This window comes from Chrysemys picta, chromosome 1, assembly GCF_011386835.1.
Source record: "Chrysemys picta bellii isolate R12L10 chromosome 1, ASM1138683v2, whole genome shotgun sequence".
Taxonomy (NCBI): Eukaryota; Metazoa; Chordata; order Testudines; family Emydidae; genus Chrysemys; species Chrysemys picta.
The window spans coordinates 145,653,282-145,676,734 of record NC_088791.1 but is presented as its reverse complement, the minus strand read 5'-3'; the positions used below and the strand labels follow the sequence as shown (position 1 = coordinate 145,676,734).

Genomic DNA, 23,453 nt, shown 5'->3' with positions numbered 1-23,453 from the left:
TCCCCTTTCATTCAGCAAATAGCTTGCATTTTTAAAAAAATATTCCCCAGGGGAGGATACCCCACCGATGTTCAACAACTATCTGCTCAAATGACATTGCTTTGGCTGCTTGTAACTTCCAGACCAGCCCTGCCCAACTGCGCATATCCTTTCTGAATAAGTCTGCAAAAAGTTGAAGAATGTAAGCACCAAGGAGGGAGAGGAATCATTGAGGGAGGTCCAATGGAGAGGTGTGTGGAGCGTAACAAAGAGGCATGGAAGAAATTAAGCAAAGGAAAGTTATGATGAATATCAGGAAATATTTCCAAGCAGTTGGCTCTATTCAATAGGGATATAGTCTCCCCAGGGAAGTGGAACATTTCAAAACTAGTTTGGAGGAAGTCCTGGAAAATGTACACCAGAGAGTAATGCTACATCGGCAGCAGGGGGGATGGACTGGATGTGACCTTACTGTGTCTCTTCCATTTCTATTTCCTAGTACAACAGTTACAGTTCTTTTGCAATATGGTAAATATTTAAAAAATCATAGATACAAACCAAACATATTAAATAAAAAGTTACGCCAATTCAATCATGACTTTTCACCTTTTTAAACTAAGACAACAGGGATGAAGAGGAAATGAGGTTGAGCTTTTTAATCCTCTTTGTTTAAGGCTAACTCACATAGGACACGCCTTCATAAGACTTCTTCAATAACATTTGTGGAGCTCATCCTAGAGTTGTTGTTGGATTGTCCTCAGTCCCTAGAGCTGCTGATGTTATCGAATATATATTGGGTGTGAGCTCTCACGCTCGCTCTCTGCCAGGCCTAATGCAGACTTTGCCTGCCATGTTTTAATCCTAGCTTGTAGCAGTAGATCCAGCTTGTGTAGCATAATGCCAGTGTGATTCCCCACAGGCTACCTGGGATTGTGAGGCTCCTCACCACCACCTGCCCTTAGCGTGAAACAGTTTCTTGGCTGTGTCTGTTGTGGATCAGATCCCTGCAACCAACAGCCTCTGGCAGCACAAGCACTGCCTTCCAAGCCTCTGCAGGCCTCCTGCTCTCTGTAAAGGTAGTGACAGGCGTGTTTCCTGCAGTGTCAAGTCCCTTATCCACTGAACACTCACAGAATTACCGGCTTTATTGTTCCCAAAGGAACAGTACACACCAGCTTGTAAGAATCAAGTCAGGACCAGCACTTTGCTTAATACCACAGCACTTAAGCTTATTCTTGTATTCATTATAAATATATCTATTATGAAAAATAGAGATTTGGGAGATATAAGTAAGAATATTGGAAACAAATGGTTACATATAAAACAGAATCATAGAGACTACTTTCTGCTTTCTAGATACTACACTTAACTAACACGTTATTCTCTTTCCCAAGGCCCCCCTCCCATTCCCTTTCTGGCTATCAAACAACCCCCAACCTCATCAGGCTCATCATCAGAAGCAAGATTCCCATAGATCAGGACACAACTCAAAGTGGCACTAAACCCTGCCGGAACAACAGATGCAAAACTTGCAGCCATATCTCCACTGTTATGATGATCAATACCCCCTACAACACACCTTTCAAGATCGTTGGAGCTTACACCTGCCTATCACAATATGTGGTGTATCTCATCCAGTGCACTAAATGCCCTAATAACAACTACATCTCTACCCCGATATAACGCAACCCGATATAACCGGAATTCGGATATAACGCGGTAAAGCAGTGCTCCGGGGGGCTGCGCACTCTGGCGGATCAAAGCAAGTTTGATATAACGCGGTTTCACCTATAACGCAGTAAGATTTTTTGGCTCCCGAGTACAGCATTATATCGGGGTAGAGGTGTATGTTGCTGAAACAACATAGTCACTATGCTCTTGAATGAACTCCCATAGAAAATGATAAAAGACAAAAACACCATATCACCCATTGGTGAACACTTTTCACAAAGCAACCACTTCATGCGTGACCTCTTAGTCCTCATCCTTCATGGAAACCAGCACACACCACTTGCAAAAGATGAGCCTGAGAGCTTCAATTAGTAACTTTTCTAGACTCTAAAAATCAGGGACTTACTCCACTAACCCTCTTTTTTTGTCCTACGATTTCAGAAGTATTAACTGGCCATTTCACCTTGAATGGTCTCTTATAATATGTGTTAATTACTTATGCTAAACAATCTGGTCCATCTTATATTAAGCTGTGATACTGAGTACCTTTCCCAGACCTAAAGAAAAGCTCCATGTAAGCTTGAAAGCTGTCTCTTCAACCAACAGAAGTTGTTCCAATAAAAGGTATTATCTCACCCACCTTGTCGCTCTAATATCCTGGGACCAGCATGGCTACAACAACACTGTAAAGAAGTTATCCTCTTGTCTAAAGAAGCTTATCTCTCCCAAAGTTCTCTCCAGTGTTTTCAGTCAAGCCTGGCTTAGATCCCACTTTAATGAAGCAAATTTGTTGTTTATTTACTTCCTAGGTGCCAAAGTGTCTTCTTTGCCCTCAAAATATAGTAGAGCAAACCTTTGAAGTGCACCTCTAGATAAGGGTTTCTTCCCCTGTTTTTTCTATTCATATTAGTTTCTTTTTGAAGTTCTTACAATCCTTCATTGCATTCAGTCAGACTGATGATAGGAGAACAAGACAATACTCAATATCTATATAAACAGATAGATGGATAAACATCTCCTGTGTGACAGAAAACCTGGTTTTCACCTGTGCTGGTGACCAACCCCTTGACATACAGGCTTTAAGGATGTATTTTCTGTATATATGCATAACCCCTTACATAGTATGTGCACCTATGTTTCACAATGCTATTGATGAACAGTGTGACCCTGGCTTTCATTTAAGACTTCATATAACATTATTTAGTGAACTAGAATGTACATGCCTGACTCATGTGACTCCTGTAACCCATCTGCACCTACCCTGTGCATCTTGCTAGTTGTCACTAATTGGTTCCAGGGTTACAGCCAGTCTAGCTTTTAAAGCATTTAGTCATCTTGAATGAATTGCTCCCATTTCCTACACGCATTGAAACAACCTCAGCCTCCCCCATAATTGCAGATCTGTTCCTCTATAATGAATCTCTGTGTTGCAGACATGATGGTCATCAGCAGGAAAGAACCTTTGGCTCAAGAAACATAGGTCTCTGCTAGCTGAGCAAAAGGAGAATCCATATAGTCCAGCAATAACAAAAGTTTGCATAATTTCTGTGGGCCAACCATTGCATTATCACTGCCTGTGCTGTAGCTATGCGACAGACAGAAGACTGCAGTCTGCAAAGCTGTCAATACTACCCCTTATACCAGCATTAAAAATACATGAAGAGAAGTCTAGCATTTGAGAAAGCAGGTACAATATTTGCTATGCTGTCTACCACCATAAGAATGTGGATTAGAAAAAAATAATAGAGAACTATAGAGTTTGTAGCACTAGTTCAACAGGATTCTTCTCTGCATCTCAGGCAGTCTGAGACCAAAAAACAAATGCCAGTGGACGTAGGTGCTGGAACTAGGGGTGCTGGGGTTGCTGCCCCATCCCCTGGCTTGAAGAGGTTTCCATTATATACAGGGTTTACAGTTTGGTTCAATGGCTCTCAGCACCCCCACTATAAAAAATATTCCAGCACCCCGCCAGTGTGTAGCAGCTAGGCTGACCAGACATCCCGATATTAGGGGCTTTGTCTTATATATACAACTATATCCCTTCCTCCTCCCCTGAAGAAAAAGTGTCTTGATTTTTCTCAGTTATCTGGTCGCCCTAGTAGCAGCTGTGACTGTGCTATATTGTAAAATAGAGATGCAGAGTATTGAAAGGCAGTAGCCATGGTACAGTGAAAACATTTTTCTTCTTTGCCTTTGGGCACATTCTCAGATTAACCATAGCCTGGCTTTTCTTTGTTTATACACAGAGGTGGTACTAGCCCATTGGGGGCCCTAAGCAAGAATATTCCCCCCAACACATAATAAAAAGAGAGTGGGGGCCCCCTTGAGCTGCTCAGGGTCCTAAGCAAATGCTTAGTCTGCTTATGCCTAGTGCTACCTCCAAATGTACAGTTCTGTATGGGTCAAATATTGTTGATAATTCCAAGCAGTCCTCAAAGCACATTTTTGATTTGTCCCTGACCTTCAAAGCCTAAGCATCTTCACTTTATCTGCTATTCTATACTCCACTTTTTCCCCTTAATTGCAAACATTTTCTAAACTGAAAGTGAATTATTGTAGTGTCATTCATATGTTATAGTTTCATTCATATGCACTGTATCCCAAATCACTTTCCTGTGTTAGTAATGCAAGACATCGGACAATATATGACATGGATGACAGGAAACAGGTGGGTGTTAAATAATAATCATACAATAATAGTAATATTAACTAAATAGGTGCAACATCACATTTTCAGTTACATCTTAAAGGCATGTCCAATTGTCTCTCCAGTGTCCCTGCTTCTTGGTGTAAGCAGCTTATGTTCCTTATGTTATCATGATAACAGGGGTTATTACCAGGTGATGAAATATCATGAGGTCATGAGTAGATCATGGAAATCAATAACTAATATTCAGAGCATTCTAAAATGAGTACATTCATTACATTACCACATGAGGAGTAACCATGCCTGGAATACTGGGCTAATTTAATCTGTGGTATACCTTCATTGCAGCCTCAATGCAGTTACATCAGCAATGACTATAGTCCATCATGTTTAATTCTAGGCATCTCATAACAGAAATTAAAGGGAATTTAGAGAAGAACAACAAAAATGATCAGGGGCTGCAGTGGTTGAAGAAAGATTAAAAGCGCAAACTCTGATAAGTGTAACATCTCTTGAGATCCGAGTACTGTACTACAGTAGTGTGTGTATATTGCAAACCTGTGGCTACACTCACACATACACAATCACAAGCATCAACTAAACTGCATAGATGCAACCCAGAATCTTCAGCTTCAAAGACATAGTTTTGTAGTATCTCCATTACCTATTTATAGTATTAGGGTAAACTGCCTCAACTATAGTGTGGCATACAAAAGTGGTAAACCGATATTATTCTCTTATAGACTTTAAGGTCAGAAGGGACCATCGTGATCATCTAGTCTGACCTCCTGCACATTGCAGGCCAACCTCACCCACCCACTCCTGTAATAAACCTCTAACCTCTGACTGAGTTACTGAAGTCCCCAAATCATGGTTTAAAGATTTCATGTTACACAGAATTCACCATTTACACTAGTTTAAACCTGCAAGTGACCCATGTCCCATGCTGCAGAGGAAGATGAAAAACCCCTGGGTCTCTGCCAATCTGACCCAGGGGAAAATTCCTTCCTGACCTCAAATATGGCGATCAGTTAGATCCTGGGTATGTGGGCAAGACCCAGCAGCCAGACACCTGGGAAATAATTCTCTGTAGTAACTCAGAGCCCTCCCCATCTAATGTTCTATCTCCAGCCATTTGGGATTTTTGCTACTGGCAGTCATTGATGGGCCACATGCCATCATAGGCAGTCCCATCATACCATCTCCTCCATAAATTTATCAGCTCAGTCTTGATGCCAGTTAGGTTTTTTGCTCCCACTGCTCCCCTTGGAAGGCTGTTCCAGAACTTCACTCCTCTGATAGTTAGAAACCTTTGTCTAATTTCAAGCCTAAACTTGCTGATGACCAGTTTATTTCCATTTGTTCTTGGGTCCATGTTGGCGCTTACCTTAAATAACTCCTCTCCCTCCCTGGTATGTATCCCTCTGATGTATTTATAGAGAGCAATCATATCTTCCTTCAGCCTTCTTTTGGTTAGGCTAAACTAGCCAAGCTCTTTGAGTCTCTTCTCATATGGTAGTTTTTCCATTCCTCAGGACCATCCTATTAGCCCTTCTCTGCACCTGTTCCAGTTTAAATTCATATTTCTTAAACATGGGAGACCAGAACTGCACACAGTATTCCAGATGAGGTCTCACCAGCGTGTTGTATAATGGTTCTACACTTTCATTTAATAATAATAATAATAATAATTAATAATAATCCATTATTATTATTATTTATTTCTGTCTAGGAGCCCAAGTCAGAGTCCTGTGTTCACAGCACTGAACTAGGATTCAGGTGATGTGGATCAATTCCTGGCTGTGCTACATGCTTCCCTGTCACTTGGGGGCAAGTCCCCATTCTCCACTCTGTCTCAGTTCATGTAAAATGAAACACGACCCTACCCCACAGGAGTGTGCTGTGGATAAATTCCTTGTTCCAGAGATTCTCAGATATTGTGGTGATGAATGGGAACCCTAGTAGTGCCAGAAGAACTGCAAAAGTGGCCCGAAGGGGGGAGGGGGAGTAAGGGAAGGGGCTCCGCTGTTATGCCACCTTGGCTCCAGTCAGGGGCCTAGGGAGGGGGACGCCCCCGTTGCACTGCCCCCGAGTTCATGTTCTCACAAGTGGGTATGGGGGTCGATGCCCCCCCCCTCCCGCGCCTATGCTGTTAACACATGCAGAGCCAGTATATCAGTATACTACATGTGGAATGTGAGTCCAGTATATTCCTGGTATAGATGGTTGCATGGATGCGCTGTGGCAGCTGAGATTTGTGTATGCTATTTCTGTGCACGTGTGTAGTAGGTGTATTTGCCTGTCTGACCTTGTGTGTGTGAGGAGCTGGGGTGAGTGATTTATTTGTACACTGGGATGTACACACAACACAGTACGTGTGTGCAGCAGGTGCCTCTGTGCATGCAGGTGTGGGGGAGGGTGGGGGTGTAAATCCACCTATCTTCAGACGCGTGTCCATGTGGAGCATGTGCCTGGGCGCGTGCCCACGTGCCGCGGGAAGGGAGCAGGGAGAGGGGAGCGGGAGCTGACCAGGGGCTTGTGCCCCTCCCTGCCTCCCTCCCTTTCCGCTGGCTCCCGCGAGGCTGCAAGTGTCGCCGCTGCCGCTGGGGGATCTGCGGGAGATGCTGCCGCTGCTGCCGCCCTGGCCGGCGCCGGAGGAGGGGTAGGAGCGGGGGCAGCCCGAGCAGCTGGAGCATCTCCGCAGCCACAGCGCGCAAGCTGCTGCCTCCCCTCCGGCGGGGCACCGAGCTGGGCGCCGCCGAGGCAGCGAGCCGACCCCAAGGCGGAGCGGGGCAGGAGGTGAGCAGGGCTAGGGAGGGGCGGGGAGCCCGGGGGCGCTGCTACCTCCCGGCTGCAAGCAGAGGGTGCCCCAGAGAGGGGACGCGCCGCTTCCTCGGCCGCTCAGGGCTCCTAGCTGGTCCAGCTCGGCTCTCTCGGTAGGCAGGCCGGCGGGACCGCCAGGGGCCGCGCTCCCCCTGCGGCTGGACTGGACCTGGGGAAGTCCGACCTGCACCTCGCAAGGTCAGCCCGGGATCGGGGCCAGTGACTAGACATGGCCTTGGCACCCCTTCGCGCGAGCTGCCTTCACCCGCGGGGGGGAGGTGAGTTTGCTGAGCAGCCCGGCCAAGGCTGAGGAGCGAGGGCGGGCGGGCATCGGGGCGGCTTTGCGCCAGTGACTGCGGGAGAGGAGAATGTGCTTGGAAGTGAGGCGCGAGCAAACACCCCAGCTAAGTCCAGAGCTGCTAGTGGTACCAGCGCACCGCTTTGCCCCCTTCAGCTCCCAGCTCCTTGGGGGCATTGATTTTTAGTGCAGGTTCTGTTGTGCTCGCATCAGCCCAGGACTTAATTCACCTGCTTTTCTTCTTGAGCAAAGGAACTGACAGCTGATATGTTTTGGTTGATTTGGAAGGTTTTCACCGATGGGGACAAAAAGTGGGACGCACAGTGTGAAAGCGTACTGTTTTGCACAAATCCGATTCCAGGCCTAAAAGGTGTTCATGCCTTTGGTTATATGTACCGAGGTTAAGTGCCATCCTATGATGCATGGCTAGAAGGAACATGTTGTAGCATAAAATTCTGCTGCTGGGCTTTTCTGGTGCCTCTCTAGAGTTGTCCTTGGATACTTTGGAAAATGGGAGTTTTAGAGCATTTTGAAAGGGGTAATGGTAAGAAGGCAAATGATTAATGTGCCATTGAAATAACAGGAATTAAATAGTGAACTGTTTCCCAATATTGTAGTCCTTACTCAGGCAAAACTTTCATTAAGGACTGATTTTAAAACCCGTGAATTTGGCCCTAAAGTATTTTGTAAATATACATGTCCAAGTGAAAGAAAATTAATTGGCAAGCAGTACTACTCATACATGTTTTCTCAAGGTGAAGGTTTATGGAGAAATTAGTGGAGCTAAGACAATTACCTAAAAATAAAACTATTTAGTCACATATTTTATAGAAATCACACAGGCTGCAAAAAATTGTCTCAAATATGCTTGATGGAAAATGAATAATAAAAATAGTATCTCAGAAAATGTACCAAAAGTATTTGCCTGGTAGATTATGATACCATTAAAAGAGATTTCATCCTAAGTATAAAGAAACATTTTGTGAACTAAGCAACAGGGGGTCCTGTGGCATCTTTGAGACTAACAGAAGTATTGGGAGCATAAGCTTTCGTGGGTAAGAACCTCACTTCTTCAGATGCAAGAGAACTAACATTTTGTGAACTAACATATCTTGCTCTGAAGTTTTCATTTTGGCCTCAAATTTCATAGAATGTTATTGTAAAATAATCTTGACATTTTTACTTTGATTTTATAAAATATTTTTCTATTTTACTTTTTCTATTGGAAAGAGTAATTCCTGAGGTGGATCCTCCAATTACATGGCTACCCTGCTCACAGGTTAACTCCCCTTAATTTCTTTGGGTCAGACTCTCTGGTCTGCTAAATCAATTTTGCACTGCCTATTTCACTCATATAGCACAAAGTGAGCTTAATTCTGCTGGAGATTCCTCTCGGAAAATTTCCCCTGTATAGAGGCAATCTCTGCCAATGTAGAGACTCTGTTTCCTCTTACAACAGCTCCATCACCTGCCAGAAGAGTAGGAGGGGCAAGTCTGAGGAGGATAGGGAGTGTGGCTGAGAGAGGCATTGTTGTGGCTGGTTCCCTGCCTCCCTGAGGTACCTAGTGCCAACAACATAAATTAAAGTTGCTACCCAGTATTTTTAATGTATGCCAGGGCTGGGCAGCTAAGAATCAGCTAGCCACAATCCCACTTCTCCTTTTATTGCTCCCAAGCTCTGTTCAGATACAGAATTCATAGAATATCAGGGTTGGAAGGGACCTCAGGAGGTCATCTAGTCCAACCCCCTGCTCAAAGCAGGACCAATCCCCAGACAGATTTTTACCCCAGATCCCTAAATGGCCCCTTCAAGGATTGAACTCATAACCTTTAGTTTAAGAGGCTAATGCTCAAACCACTGAGCTATCCCTCCCCCAAGCCCTTAGTTTAAATAAGAAATGCAAGTTTATGCCTTAAGGATGTAGAACCCAGTCCTGCTCCTACTGAATTCAATGTGAGTTCTGTCATTGACTTCAGTGGGACCAGGATTGGGTTCACATGTGTTTTCATTAGATTTATTGAAGTGGTAAAATGTGAGTAATGTGATTATTAAAAATATTTTTAATGGGGCTAAATGACTAGGTAGTAAAGTGACTGGGTAGTTGTGCAGCTTAAAGAAATGTTTTAGTAACCCATGTTTAATGGAATAAACTAAAAGCTATTGCAGTGGTTGTGCAGTGTAGATTAGTGAAAAATAGAGCAGTTTTAAAGCAAATTGATGGGTGACAAAGAGGATTAGTAATGAACTACAGAACTAGCTGTTCACTTCTATGTCATCTCTCTCAGTCCAGCTCAGGTATATAGTGACTTGTGTTTGGTGGCCTGTATGAAGTGATTTGTTTTCAGCTCACTTCCAAATGGATAGGTGGTCTCATCATAAAAACTGCTATCACACTGTCATCTCAGCAGTCTCCACATGGAGGCCAAGGACTGAATGGGGTATGAAGATGTTATGTCTACACTGCAATGTAAGCCCAGGGTTAGTAGTAGAACTCGAGTTAGCACACCCTGGGTTTGTTAAACTAGGGCTTGAGCATCTACACTCATTTAGAATCATAGAATATCAGGGTTGGAAGGGACCTCAGGAGGTCATCTAGTCCAACCCCCTGCTCAAAGCAGGACCAATCCCCAGACAGATTTTTGCCCCAGATCCCTAAGTGGCCCCCTCAAGGATTGAACTCACAACCCTGGGTAACATGTGGAAACTTAAGCATTCTAGCTCTTGCATTACCGCTTTAAGGCAGAGTTTATCACTGTGCCCGTGCTATAAGCAGTTCCTGAGCATACTTCAGGGCTTCATCTGGTTGCATAAAAGATTTTATATCCTTTTCTGGGGATTATTTTTAAAACAGCTGGATAGGGGGTGCTGCAGGTGTGACCGACACACCTGAAACTTCCTCACTGGGTCATTCTAGTTTATAGAGGTTCTTATGACAAGCGTGGCATTGTAGGATCCAAGCTTATAGTCTATGCATCCTTTGGCACTACACAGAAATCTTGGGAAAACATGATGTGCTTGCTGTTATGTGCAATGGAATCTTAAAGCTGCTAGTGTCTCGGGATGTTCCTGCCATTGCAAAGTCCTATTTTGGGTCAGTTCCCTGCTGGGTTAGGTGGTGATTTTGTCATTTGTAACCTAGGTTAGGAATTGTTGATCCCTAGGTCCCAACCTGGGGTATCTGCGTTTACACTGCATTATGCAAGCCTGACTCCAATCATCCATATCCCAGACTTCCTAGTGCCCTTTCAAAATGTGGCTACTCTAGCCTTTTGTTCATGGTGCAATGTGGAAAAACATGACTGTCCACCAGACTTGACTCTCTAAAGGACAAAAAAAGTTGGCCCGTGGGATTGTGGGATACTTTTTGCAGACTCCCAGAGCACTAGTCCAGTGGGGCTGTGTCTACACTGCAAAACAATAGGGCTTGAACTCTGGGTCCTGGCTTGACTCAGGCTCGGACCCAGGGCCGTCCTTAGGCATACGCAGAATACGCAGCTGTGTAGGGCACCACGTAATTTGGGGCACCAAATTTTATGGTGCCCTAGGCAGCTGCATGCTGTGTATGCAGCGCTGGCTCCAGTGGCCGGCTCCAGTGGTCAGCCCCATCCCCCGGCCAGCCCCCCTGCTCTGCCCCTGCCCTTGCCCTTGACCTGCCCCCATTTGACCGCTTTCCCCAAGCCCCCACCCCTGCTCTGCCCCGCCCCGCCCCACCTCTTCCCACCCCTGCTCCACCCCCACCCTGCCCCCATTCCACCCCTTCCCCCAAGCCCTCTCCCCCAAGCGACGCGGCCCGCGGGATTAGCGGGGGTACTGGAGCCAGCAGAAGGGGTCGGGCCTGCCCCCGCACTCACCAGTGGTGGCGTCAGGAAGCAGAGCGACTTGGCCCCAGCCCGCTCTCCTCCGCCAGCTCCCAGCTGCGTTGCTCCGCTTCCTGCCGTCGCCGCTGGTGAGTGCGGGGGCAGGCCCGACTCCTTCCTCCAAGCCTCCTCCCCCCAAGCGACAGGGCTGGGAGCTGGGGGAGCAGAGTGGGCTGGGGCTGAGTTGCTCTGATTCCCGCCACCACAGGTGAGTGCGGGGGCTTGGGGGGGGGGCGACTCCTGCTCCCGGCACCAGGCCCCCCGCTAATCCTCTGCGCTGCCCTTGGCCTTCCTGCCCTGCTGCTGCCCCCCACAGCTCCTGCCCCCGTGGTCCTGCAGCCCTTGAGCGCAGCCTTCCCACCTCGGAGGGGCTGGCCCCCCCAGCGGACCGGCCGCTCCCCCTGCAGGGGAGGAGGCTGCAGGTGCTTGGGCTGCGTAGGGCACCACCACAGGTAGGGACGGCCCTGCTCGGACCCTCCACCTCACGGGGGTCCTGGAACTCTGGGTTAGCATGATTTGTGTGTCAACTGAAGCAGGGTTAGGATTGAGCCTGACTTCACTTTCCCTTCTAGAAAGGGCAGAGGCATGTTGTTGGGGCAGTCTGTGCTGCTGTTGCCTAAGCTGTACTTTATGTTGTGCTGTAAGCATGGGTGCATCTACACAGCAACCCCCGCCCCCCTGCCCAACCCCTTGCAGCAGCAGGTCTCAGAGGCTGGATCAACTGACCTGGGCTCATGGGGCTTGCGGTGTGGGGCTAAAAATAGCAGTATAGGCATTTGGGCTTGGGCTGGAGACTCTTCACCTTCACCTGGCTTCAGAGTGTGAGCTCCTGCCCAAGTCTGGATGTCTACACTGCTATTTTTAGCCCCTTAGCATGAACCCTGCAAGCTTGAGTCAGTTGACCCAGGCTCTGAGACTCATTGCCGTGGGTCATTTTGTGCTGAGCAGATGTACTATAAGGGGAGGACTTCAGACTCCATGTCTATCAATCTGGTACCTTTTGCACAGTTTTCAAACCTCAGTGCTTTAAAAACATAATTCATATTTTTATAATTCTTTTATTAAATCAACATAAAACCTGTCAGTGAAACTTTGTGTTGCTTGGGAAAATGACAAAGCTTAGGCTGGCCATCAATAAACTCCCGTTTTATCTGCATATGTACTGCTGGTTGCAAACAGCTCCTACTGCATAAGTTGATATGCCTCTCAGTCACTTATTAACTGCAGGAGTTAGGAATGCTTTACCTGCGCTAATTGCTGCCGAGCATTGTAAGATCATTGTCCACCCAACTGTCCATTAATAGAGTGGAGCGCTGACAGAACTGGTAGCTTTAGTGTTGAATTTTTGCACCTGTCACATCTAGGGCTATTTCAAGTGTGAATGCCACATTTCTGCAGAGTCAAGAAAATCTTGCCTGCTGAACTCATTAGCATGCAAAATACACTGGTTTGTAATCAGTTCCCATGTTGCTATAATACACATGTGGTCTAATGGTTAAGGCAGCAGACTGGGATTCAGAAACCTTAATTCTTTTCTGGGCTTGGCCTCTGACCCTGGGAAGCCACTTCCTCTCAGTTTGCCCCGCTGTAAAATGGGGATACTAATATCTACTTCCTGGTGTTCTGTCTTGAGGATTAATTGAGGTTTGTAAGGCCTACTGAAATCCCCAGGTGAAAGGCTCTATATACGTACAAAGTAGTATTATTACTATTGGTTGTTGGGCCAGTTTTTCAAATGCTCTTTCAAATGTGCATCTTTGACTTGGTCAGAAGCAACTCCCAATCCACTATACATTGGGGTGCTCAAATTTGCACATTTGAAAGTTTGTCTTGTTATTACCTAAGGCTCTGGCTACACTACAGAGCTTACAGCGGTGCAGCTGTATTGATGCAGCATTGCTGCTGTAGTGCTTTAGAGCATACACTCTAAGCCAATGGAAGAGAGCTCTCCTGTCGACTTAATTACTCCATCTACTGCGAGCAGCGGTAGCTATGTCAGCGGGAGAAGCCGACATAGCACAGTGCACACCAGCGCTTAGGTCGGTGTAACTTACGTTGCTCGGAGAGGTGTCTTATTCATGCCCTTGAATGACATGACTTATATTGACTTAAGCTGTACTGTATACATAGCCTCAGAAAGTGTCTTGGAATTGCCAAGTTAAAAGATACTGTCCAGGCTAGGAAGCTCAAAATTTGAACTTTTAAAAAGATATCACTCTGCAACTCCTTATGATTATAATCACCCATCCTCATGTCTACTGTAGAGTCAAATTTGGGGAGAAGTCCTGAGATCTCCAGTTCCTCTTCTCTGGCATCTTCAGGGGTGGTCAACTGACTGCTGCGACCCTTATGCCCAGCTAACTGCCCACCCCCACATTCTGCAGTCTTCAAGAAGGAGTAGCAAATAGATTCACTGTCTCTGAAAACTTCCCCTACCCTTTGTCTGTCTTATCTATTTTGATTGTAAGTTCATTGGAGCACGGACTGTCCCTTAATATGTGTTTGTATATCAGCTAGCTCAGTGGAGCCCTGATTTCCATAGGTTCTAGGTGCTATTGTCATACAAATAAATAATGGATGTAAAAGGTGCTTCTCCGGTCCCACTATTGACTTTTTAAACATTGTTTATACCATTGAGGCCTATCAAAATGTGCTGCACAGAATGGGGATCCATGTGAAGAGGGAGCCAACTGTAAAATGAATGAAGCAGGCAGTGCTCAAGGTTTCATATGACATCCAATGTTGTTTAATACATTTATTAATGATCTGGAAATGAAGGTGAGCAGTACGGTGATAACATTTGCGCAAATGATTCAAAACTTGTCCATACAAGAATGTAAGTAACTTCAGAGGACCAGACCAAGCTAGGTGAATGGTGGGCAAGAACAATGGCAACTGAAGTTCAGTGTTGATAAGTACAAAGCATTGCACATGAGAGGGAAAATGTAAATGACTCATATAACTTAACAGGTTTCTAAATTAACAGTTTCAATTGAAGAAGAATATCTGGGCATCACCGTGGTCCCATCAACAAAGATATTTGCCTAATGACCACCTATGATCAAAAAGCAAACAGGATGTTAGCATGCATAAGGAATGGGATGGAGAATGATATGAAAAGTATGATAACACCACTAAATAATGAAAGGTTTCAGAGTAGCAGCCGTGTTAGTCTGTATCCGCAAAAAGAAGAACAGGAGGACTTGTGGCACCTTAGAGACTAACAAATTTATTAGAGCATAAGCTTTCGTGGACTACAGCCCACTTCTTCGGATGCATAACTATCAAGTTATGCATCCGAAGAAGTGGGCTGTAGTCCACGAAAGCTTATGCTCTAATAAATTTGTTAGTCTCTAAGGTGCCACAAGTCCTCCTGTTCTTCTTTTTACCACTAAATAAATATACGGTTCACCCTCATTTGAGAGACCATGTCCAGCACAAGTCACTCCATCACAATCCAAAACACTGCAGACTTAGAAGTGATTCAGACAAGGCTGATGGAAACAGTGAGAGGCATGAAAAACCTCTTGTGTGACGAGAGATTGAAAAGATTGTTCACTTTAGAGAACAGATGAATAAGAGGAGGAGCCATGATAAAAGTATAATAAGAGTAAGAATAGTGAATGCTAAACAGAAGGTGGATTGAGAGATTCTGTTTTCTGTATTGTAACACAAGAACAAGGGGATGATTAATAAAATTGAAAGGCAGCAAATTCAGAATTGATAGAAATACTTTGTCATACAAGACTGTGGAACACATTGCCACAGGATGCTGTTGATTAGCAAGATTTAAAGAGGAACTGGAATTTATATAGATAACAAGAATATCCAGAGTTGTTATAGTTAATAATTCTTTAAAAAGGGGTTTTAGAAGGCAGATAAAACTTAAGGATTAAGGGTTTTACCCAATTTTAACTGTTAGTGGCTAGCATGAAAACTTGAAGGAGGCAAATTATCCCACATCTGTCTCCTGTAGAGTTTCTTGCACCTTCTTCTGCAATATCTGGTTCTGATCATTGTGGGGGACAGGATACTGGACTACTTGTATTGATAGAGCCATAGATTTCATGGCCAGAAGGGACCATTATGATCATCCAGTCTGACCTTCTATAACACAGACCATAGAACTTCCCCCAAATAATTCCCAGAACATATTTAAAAAAAAATCAGATCTTGATTTGAAAATTGTCAGTGATGGAGAATCCATCATGACTCTTGGTAAGTTGTTCCAGTGGTTAATTACCCTCACTCTTCCACTTATTTCCAGTATGAATTTGTCTTGCTTCAACTTCCAGACATTGGATCATGTTATACCTTTCTCTGTTAGACTGAAGACCACATTATTGAATATTTGTTCCCGATTTAGTACTTAGAGACTATAATCAAGTCACCCACTAACTTTCTCCTTGTTAAGCTAAATATATCGAGCTCCTTGAGTCTATCACTGTAAGGCATGTTTTCTAATCCTTTAGTCATTCTCATGGCTCTTCTCTGAAATCTCTCCAATTTATAAACGTCTGTCTTGAATTGTGGACACCAGAACTGGACACAGTATTCCAGCAGCAGTTGCCCTACTGCCAAATACAGAGGTAAAATAACCTCTATACTCCTTCTCAAGAATTTCCTGTTTATGCATCCCAGGATCACATTAGCTCTTTTGGCCACAGCTGACAGGGAGCTCATGTATTCACCACAACCCCCACATCTTTTTTAAAATGAGGAGTACTTGTGGCACCTTAGAGACTAACAAATTTATTTGAGCATAAGCTTTCGTGGGCTAAAACCCACTTCATTGGATGCATGCAGTAGAAAATACAGTAGGAAGATATATATACACAAAGAACATGAAAAAATTTCTCCTGCTGATAATAGCTCACCTAATAGCTCACCTTAATTAATTACTCTTGTCACAGTTGGTATGGCAACACCCATTTTTTCATGTTCTCTGTGTATATATGTCTTCCTACTATATTTTCCACTGCATGCATCCGATGAAGTAGGTTTTAGCACACGAAAGCTTATGCTCAAATGCATTTGTTAGTCTCTAAGGTGCCACAAGTACTCCAGGTTTTTTTGCTGATACAGACTAACATGGCTACCACTCTGAAATCTTTTTTAGAGTCACTATTTCCCAGATTTAAGTCCCCCATCCTGTAAGTATGGCCTGCATTCTTTGTTCCTGGTGTATACATTTACATTTAGCTGTATTAAAACTCATACTGTTTGTTTACTCCCAGTTTACCAAGTGATCCAGATTGCTTTGAATCAGCGACCTGTCCTTTTCATTATTTATTACTCCCCCAATTTGGGTTACCTGCAAACTTTATCGGTGATGATTTTGTTTTCTTCTAGGTCACTGATAAACATCTTAAATAGTTTAGGGCCAGAAGAAAGCCCATCAGGACTCTACTAGAAACAAACGCATTTGATGATGGTTTCCCATTTACAATTTCATTTTGAGACCTTTCAGTTATCCATACAGAGGCAAAAAAGCAGGCTGGTGAAAAGAAACAAGGCTACGGAAGGAATATAGAAGGCAGAGTGAGCACTGATTCTAAAGATGAGAATATTTTTTAGTGAGTGATGCTGAATGTGATTTAACAAATAATTAAAAGTTTTAGTTTATTACGTATAGACCAGATTCTGCCCTGGACCTCTGTATAAACTTCCTATTGACATCTGTGGGCGAGCTACTGTGGTTCAAGAGGAGTATGAGTTCTAAATGTATGCCCTAGCCCATAGACTACAATTAAACGTGGAATTCAACTTTCTCCAAAAATGAATTTGTAGTTCTGCGTGAACCATATACTTGTTTGTTCACACAAGCATTCCTGAAACAAATTGACAAAAATCAAAGTCTGTTCATAGATAATTCACAAACCAAAAAGAGGCTAAATTATCTGAGTAAGTTGATTGTGAGCTGTTCACCCAGCTTTAATAGCAACATAGAGTAATGGTGAAAATGGGCCAGCATGTACAGAGCCTTAAAATTAACTCAATAACTACAACACAACTAGCGCTTCATTAATATATCTCACAGTGAATATACTACTGCTGTTTAATACAGTTATAGGAACTCCTCACTTAAAGTCATCCCAGTTAACGTTGTTTCGATGTTACGTTGCTGATCAATTAGGGAACATGCTCGTTTAAAGTTCTGAAATGCTCCCTTCTAACGTCCTTTGACGGCCGCCTGTTTTGTCCACTGCTTGCAGGAAGAGCAGTCTGTTGCAGCTAGCTGGTGGGTGTTTGGAACCAGGGTGGACCAGCACCCAGGGCCGGCTCTAGGCACCAGCACTCCAAGCATGTGCTTGGGGCAGCACTTTCCAAGGGGCGGCAGTCCGGCTTCTTTTTTTTTTTTTTGTTATTTGGGGGTCAAAAAGCCCAGAGCCAGCCCTGAGGGGAGGTGAGCTGTGGCGGTGGGGGGCGTGGGGAGGGCCACAGGAAGTAACCTTGGGGGGGCAGAGGAACCGCTGCCCCCCCGCCCCCCAGCTCACCTCCGCTCCACTGCCACCTGCTCCCCCGAGCGTGCTGCCGCTCTGCTTCTCCCCCCTCCCTCCCAGGCTTGCCACTCGAATCAGTTGTTTTGCGGCAAGCCTGGGAGGGTGGGGGGGAAGCAGAGCGGTGGCGCGCTTTGGGGAGCAGGCGGCAGTGGAGCGACCAAACCCAAGCTACCGCTCCTTCCCTTCGCATCTCACCCAGCACCTCTACTTAGGAAGCTGCATTGGGGTGCTGTCAGAGTTTCACTGGTAGACATTGGACATGATGCCGATGAGTCATGCTTCCAGATTCACTCCTGCAAAGCCCTTCCACCCTATCATCACAGAGATGTGCTCTCTGGTGATGTATACATTGATCTACCCTGCACCATCTAGGTTTTCCTGGAAAGTCCCTCATTCAAGCATGACCCAAGCTATGCCCTGCTTACGCTTCTGAGTTGTGACAAACTTCTAACCCAGCCAAATTAGAAACAGCCACACTTACAGCAAACACACTGATCCATTTGCTTGCATGATAGATCCCTTTCACACACAGTCTTTGTCTGGCTTTATCTTTTTTAGGCTATATATATAATATAGTCTTTTGTCCAGTGAAAAAAATTTCCCTGGAACCTAACCCCCTCATTTACATTAATCATTATGGGGAAATTGGATTCGCTTAAGATTGTTTCACTTAAAGTCACATTTTTCAGGAACATAACTACAATGTAAAGTGAGGAGTTCCTGTATTTAGAATATTCAGCAATTAGAAACACATTTTTCAATTTACATTTACTTGACTAGAAAGATACTAGTAACTTTTCAAATGAATAACAAGTAGTTATAAATTGCACAATCAGCTATTTAAGAAACAGTTGAACAAGTTTTTTAAATACACACATTACCTAGAAAAAAAGCAATATCTGAACTTTATTAAGAAATATGAGGGCAGATGACATAAAACATACAAATGAGATACATTTCTAACACAGAAACAAGAACTCTAATATTACAACCCAGACTTTACTGAACACTGAGGGATTTTAGAAATCCATGTATGAATTTTCTTTAGTTAACAATTGCAACATTCACTGTAGCCATACAAGGTGGGCTGGAAGTCAGAATTTATTTAAGACAATCTAAGATATTTGTAAGTGCTTATCACCATTGTATTAAGACACAATGCAGTAATGTCTATTTTTTCACACACAAAAAGTTGTAAATATGGACAAGGAAGGAAAAAAATCATAATTCTTAGTTAAGAATAATGCAATAGTGACACTTCCACTGCTTAATGATACACATTTCCTCCTAAATGAAATTTTTTAAGTGAACTAGAGTTCATATACTGTTAGGGGAAGGGATTATGAGATGTATGCCTGTTAATTAAGAGAACAAAATTTTCACTAATAGAGGTGGCAGTAGGTTTGCAAATCTAGAACTGTAATCCTTTCCCTGAGACTCCCTTCAGTATTACAGACTCACAGAAATTAAAGATGGAAAAGGCTTGTTGCAGTAGGTACTTTGCCTATCTCCTCCCATGCATGCAACTTTAACCTAGAGTAACCTTACATCTGTCTTGAGGCCTGATCCTACACCCCTGAAGCTAGAGGAGTTTTACCATTGGCTTCAGTGAGTACAGGCTTGAACACTAGGGGCTCGGTCCACAAAAGGGATTTAAACATTAGATATTGCAATGACTAATGATTAGCCTTCTGCCACCCAGTGGAATCCACAACCCTGCATTAAGGGGCATAAGAAAGGTATTCTTCAGAAACCAGGAAGGAACATGAGCACGGAGCCATCTGAGGAGGGAAGTGGTCTAAGCATCACCCCTCAAAACAGAGGCACCTCCTTCCACTCAGGATTTGCAGCTGTGAGCCCTCTCCTGGGGGTAGGTGCCTAAGCCAGGTCAGCTCTTTCTCTCTAAATAAATAAATAAATGAGATGAGTGCCCTAACCACTGGTCGGTGGGGGTATTCTGGAGTTTCTGCTGAAAATGTTCCATTATGAATAAAACACTCAAATATTCATTGGGATGGCAAGTGAGAATGACTCTATAGCTTGTGGTTAGGGCACTCACCTAGGAAGTTAGAGAACTGTGTTCAAGTCTCTAGTCTACAGCAGGTAGTGACGGCTCTTAAAAGGAGGCAGTTGGGTGTGGGGAGACAGTGATATACTAGTCAGCCTCTGAGAATCCCTATTAGATTGGACCTCACAGGCAAGATAGGCAGAGGAATGCCTAGCTTGAAGATCCTGCATGGGCTAAAGGCACTGGGCTTGAGGCAGGGCCTGATGAAATTCACCCTACAGTACTTAAGGAACGAGTGAAGCAATCTCAGAATTGTTAGCAATTACTCTGGAGGACAGATGAGGTCCCAGAGGACTGGAGAAGGACAAATAAAGTACCTATCTTTAAAAAGGGGAACAAAGAGGACCCACGGAATTATAGACCAGTCAGCCTAGCTTCAATACTGGAACAGACTATTAAACAATCAGTTTGTAAGCACCTAGAAAATAACAGGGTTATGAGGAATAGCCCAACATGAATTTATCAAGAATAAATTATGCCAAACCAACCTGATTTTCCTCTTTGATAGAGTTACTGGCTAGTGGATGGGGGGAAGTTGTAGACATTATATATATTGATTTCAGGAAGGCTTTTTACACCATCCAACGTGACATTTTCATAAGCAAACTAGGGAAATGCCATCTAGAAGAAATTACTATAAGGTGGTTCCACAACGGGTTGAAAGACCATACACAAAGAGTAGTTATCAGCTGTTCTCTGTCAATCCGGGAGTGTCTATATAGTGGGGTGCTGCTAGGGTTAGTCCTGGGTTTGGTAATATTCAATATTTTCATTAATGACACGGATGGTGAACAGGGTGGATTTGATTAAAATCAAATTGATTAAAATCATGATTTAAATCACTAGTCAGGAAGACTCGATTTAATCACGGATTTCTACATAAAAGTGCATTCTTGTTGGTTGTTATAACCTTAATACATATTCTTCACAACTCAGAGACAGATGTAGGTTTCATTTTTAGAAGGTACACACTATACATTTTTAAAGTGATTTATTTTGAAAACTTTTCAGATTAGTTTTACAGCTATCTCAGAAAATGAATGATCGTTTGGTTATTTCATTTACCAAAGGTAACTGAAGCAGATATTTATGAAGTTATTGGGAGGTGAACTATCTCCAATTCAACAGTTTAATCATTAATATTTGGAGGATTTTCTTGCCATCCTGTATTAGGAGGAGAACATCATCAGACAGACATTTAAATTGTTTTATTTAACTAAAACAACAGTGTTATGTATTCTGGAATTTTTTCTTCAACAGCAAACATATAATATTTGAACAAAACAAGCATATGAATTTTTGAATTTAGTTAAACATTCAAATTTTTTTTAAAATCAGGTTTTTGTTAAAATTGTTTTTAACTAAAATAGTTAAATGAAATATTAAAAAACCAACAACAAAAATTCAATCAACTATGTCAGCCAGGTCTACATGAGAAACTTAAAATATTGGCTTCTGCAGCTAACTCAGTTGTCTTCACCTTCATTTTCCTGTTTGTTCATAATCTGATAAAGAAAAACAAGCTTTCCTGCTTTTTCAGGACCCAAACGATTTCTCAATTTGGAATGAATTAGTCCGAAGGAAGCAAATATTTTTTCTACACCGGCAGAAGAAGCTACTGCTGTTAAAAGTGAGATTATCACTTCAACAGTCTCTGAATCTAAGTGCTTAAGTGACTTCCACCAGTTCACTGGTGTGACTTCCTTTAAAACATCATCAGCAAACATATATTTCTTGAACGGTTCTTATTCCCAAACTGGGTCTCTTTTATGGCCTGCGGCCATTATAGGTTTTCTCTTCTAGTGAGAGGGGGTAGATCTCAAATCAATGAAGGCTACACTCAGAAAGACCTCAAGACTTCTGGAATATGCTGCTCAAACACTTTTGTTTCTACTGCCTGTCCCTCCTTTCTCACATTTATCTCCAGACTTGTTCTCCTTGTCCAGATCTATTCCACCCCCAGCAATCTTCTATTCATTGAACTTTTTGAAACTTTGCACTTTTAGAGAGAGGTAAAGGATTGACTCTGTGTACACAAATTTGCAGAGGGACAAAAGGGTTGAGATCTGTTATTTCTCACCTCTATACATTATTTATTTATTTAAAAACATTTTTGCTGGAGACACAAATCCACAGTTTGAGAACTGCAAAACTAAGCATCTCTGATGGTATCTTCTAGGCTGAGCACTGAGTCCCATTGGGTAGATAGAAAGATTAACCTAAATAATCTATACAGAAGCCCCTGGAACCCCATAAAAGCAGGTCCCTAATCCATGAATTATTGGAACTCATTTACAAAACTTTTCTTAAACATTACATGAATATATTGTCTCCTACTATAGAATTAGAATTTATAATCCCTATTCCACGATGTGATATCTTTGAGCTATAATATATCTTAATTAAAAAAACTATCTTTAGATAGGTTTTTCCTCAAAAAGCATTTTATAAAAAAAAATCTATTTTTTTAAAAAATCATTGATTTTTATCCACCTTGATGGTGGAGTGGAGAGCATGCTTATAAAATTTGCAGATGACACCAAGCAGGGAGGGGTTGCAAGCACTTTGGAGATCAGGAGTATAATTCAAGATGACCTGGACAAATTGGAGAATTAGTCAGAATTCAGCAAGGTGAAATTCAATAAAGACAAGTGCAAAGTACTTAACTTATGAAAGAAAAATCAAGTGCACAACAAAAGAAAAATGGGGAATAACTGGCTAGATGGTAGCAGTGCTGAAAAGGATCTGGGGATTATAGTGGATCACAAATTATTGGCTTATATACAGTGTGATGCAGTTGCAAAAAGGGCTAATATAATTCTGGGGCATATTAACAGGAATATTTTCATGTAAGCCAGAGAAGGTAATTGTCTCATTGTACTTGGCACTGGTGAGGCCTCATCTGAAGTACTGTGTCCAATTCTGGGTGCCACACTTTAGGAAAGATGTGCTCAAATTGGAGAGAGTCCAAAGGAGAGCAGCAAAAATTATGAAAAGTTTAGAAAACTTACGAGGAAAGGTTAAAAAAACTGAGTATGTTTAGTCTTGAGAAAAGAAGACTGAGTAGGGACCTGATAACAGTCTTCAAATATTTTAAGAGCTGTTATAAAGAGGTCTGTGCTGAATTGTTCCCCATGTCCACTGAAGGTAGGACAAGAAGTAATGGGCTTAATTTGCAGCAAGGGATGTTTAGATTAGATATTAGGAAGAACTTTCTCACTATAACAGTAGTTAAACTCTGGAATAGGCTTCCAAAGGAAGTCATGGTATCCCCATCATTGGAGGTTTTTAAGAACAGGTTGGACAAATATGTGTCAGGGATATTCTAAGTTTACTTGGTCCTGCCTCAGTTCAGGGGGTGGGACTTGATGACTTCATGACATCCCTTCTAGCCCTACATTTCTATGATTTAGGTAGCTTTGTGATTGCCCACCAGCAGAAATTTAAGTATCTAGGGAATTTATGTACCGGCAGGGTTAGTTGGTACCTAATTGGGGGTTTTGAACATAAGAACATAAGAATGGCCATACTGGGTCAGACCAATGGTCCATTTAGCCCAGTATCCTGTCTTCTGACAATGGCCAATGCCGGGTGCCCCAGAGGGAA

The 23,453-nt window shown here is 43.2% G+C and overlaps 1 protein-coding gene across 5 annotated transcripts in view; it reads left to right on the top strand.

Annotated features, from left to right (window-relative positions):
• Window positions 1-6,785: 6,785 nt before the first annotated feature.
• The window catches only part of CASR (calcium sensing receptor), a 167,551-nt gene continuing 150,883 nt past the window's right edge, over window positions 6,786-23,453 (top strand). For 3 of the 5 annotated variants that reach the window (XM_024108429.3, XM_024108324.3, XM_005292743.5), the window contains exon 1: window positions 6,786-7,096. The gene's annotated coding sequence lies outside the window, so the exon portion shown is untranslated. Of the gene's footprint in view, window positions 7,097-7,153; window positions 7,399-23,453 lie in introns of those variants that run through there. The other 2 variants (XM_024108378.3, XM_024108255.3) reach the window with 1 other exon arrangement.